General features: G+C 25.1%; 1 long non-coding RNA gene across 1 annotated transcript; it reads left to right on the forward strand.

Annotated features, from left to right (window-relative positions):
* Positions 1-319: 319 nt before the first annotated feature.
* LOC136081863 (uncharacterized) lies at positions 320-2,411 on the forward strand. The gene is made up of 5 exons (XR_010639205.1): positions 320-755; positions 1,194-1,288; positions 1,413-1,578; positions 1,699-1,871; positions 1,950-2,411. It is a non-coding gene; the product is annotated as an uncharacterized LOC136081863 (long non-coding RNA).

Below are 2,411 nucleotides of genomic sequence, written 5' to 3' on the forward strand. Positions count from 1 at the left end.
CTTATAAATAAATGTATATGTTATGTATACGTAATATGTACTCATATACACACATATGTGTGTGTATTTCGGCGTATGTATATTTGTGTGTATCTGTATATGTGTGTGTATTTCTGCGATATATATATATATATATATATATATATATATATATATATATATATATATATATATATATATATATATATATATATATATATAAAATACATTTTTTGTTTTAATAGTATTATTGTTATTACTATTAGTATTGTTATTATTTATATATATTTGAAAAATACTAGTGTTGTTCCTATATAAATGTGTGTGTACTAAATGCTATAGGGTATCCTATTAATGATAATTATTTAACAAAAATGAAAAGAACAAGTTCAGCGTAGTAGAAAGAATATATGAAAAAATATCGATCAGTTTTAGCTGGAAATTTATTTCCTGAATGTTTAAATTTGTCTTCGAGCTACGAGGCTGCACCAATATACTAACTATGCTTCATTGAATAAACTTTCTCTACCAATATTGACAGCAAAATCTAGTAATACTTTGTTGCAAAATACTGTCCGTAAGTAACTTTACTTATCTGTAAATCAATTGTTTATATTTGAAAATTATTATGTAAATGTTAAATTAATTTTTAATTGTTTGAGAAGATACAAAAAAGAGTCAGCAGTATAAAAAATATGGCATGAGCCGAAGCCAGCAATAAAATTTCTTGCATAGTCTATCTGATTGCAGAAATGATATTTTTTTTGCTGATAAAGGTAAGGGTCTATTATCAAGCAGACTATGGCTAGTGATATGCATTAGCACATATTGAACTTTTTTTGTTTTGTTTGTGTGTATGTATATATATATATATATATATATATATATATATATATATTTATATATATATAACATTTTTAAACCAGAATATGTGGGTTTTAATAAGCAAAAAAACATAAATTGAAAAGATTCTACTATAAGTCTTCTACTTACTTATAATCTACTAAAAGAATCTTACTAATTCTACTAAAAGTCAACTACTAAGTTTTTCACATGTTCAACGAAAAAGACGATGAGAAAAAATATTAATCGTGGTACAACTGTTAATGAAAATACTTGTATTAAAACTCTAGTTATTTATCTTTAACTTCAAAAAATTTTAAATGACACTAATATTTCTGGTAAATTTTGATTTTGCAAATTTTATCTTTTAGGAGTTTTACCGTTATCACATAATCTAGATGAAGACAATATATTTAAAGAAGACTTCAGAAACTTAATGAAGATAATAATATTAATGTTGATTAAGGTAGGTGACTATTAATGAACAGTGTGCATGTGTGCATTTGGTTTTTTTAAATATTATGTATAACTTATATTTATATTTATTACCTGTATTTGAGTGTATATTAGTCTAATTTATCTTAAAACAGGATATTTGCACTTTAACAAGCAACAAAACCTAAATGAGATGGTTTCGAATCAACCTTTAAAGATTTCTATATTTATAAGCAAAAATCAATTAAGAGAGGATTTACATCCTGGTACAAATGCTAATGAAAATACTTGTGAATACTCGGGCTTCTGGGTCATTCCAAAGTAATAACTTATTTGCATTTAATTTAAAAGTTTATAATATTTAAAAAGTACAATAGTATATTTGATGATTTATGTTTCTTAATGGGTTTCATAAATTCTTAAAGGGCGTCTCTTATTTAGGTTGAAGTTGGTGGCTCTAAAAAACAATTTGAAAAGAAGAATGAAGGGTCGATTCCGTTTAAATGTACAGACACAAACAAGCGTGATTAATAAGGAAAAAATCAATTTTACTCTTCCATTGAATCATTACTCTGGTTTTTTCAAACAGTATTTTTTATAGTGCATTTATTTAGGTAAAATACAAAACAATAGACTAAGATAATCAGTTATTTTGTTATTTATTATAAAACTTGTTTTTTTTTTTTAAATAGATTAAGGCGAATCATCAAAAACCATTACCAATACAGATCGACCAAAAAATCAGACAAACGAAACTTTTCCCATGGATGATGCCATGTTTTAGCGTAAAATGATTGTCACACCATTACATAAAAAGAAATTTGGGCTACTGCAATAGTTTTTAGATAAAGATTTGAATGAAATTAAATTTGAACAGGTTACCTCAATTGAAGAATTAGTAAAGTTCGAGACCCGACTTTTAAGAAAAGTTAAAAAGAACATTTGATGCTACTGGAATTAATTGTAAAAATGCGAAAGCGTATTGTTATACGATTTTAGATTTTATAATGACGGAAGAGGCGATCAATCGAAATTAAATATTTCGTATGGTAACCATGTGCCAAGCGTCTTTTATTAGCTTATTTTTAATGATTTGGTTTTTTTTTTCTTTGTTTATTTTTTCTTTGTAGTATTATTGTAAAATAATTTACCTT

The sequence above is a fragment of the Hydra vulgaris genome, chromosome 06, assembly GCF_038396675.1.
Source record: "Hydra vulgaris chromosome 06, alternate assembly HydraT2T_AEP".
NCBI classification, from domain to species: Eukaryota; Metazoa; Cnidaria; class Hydrozoa; order Anthoathecata; family Hydridae; genus Hydra; species Hydra vulgaris.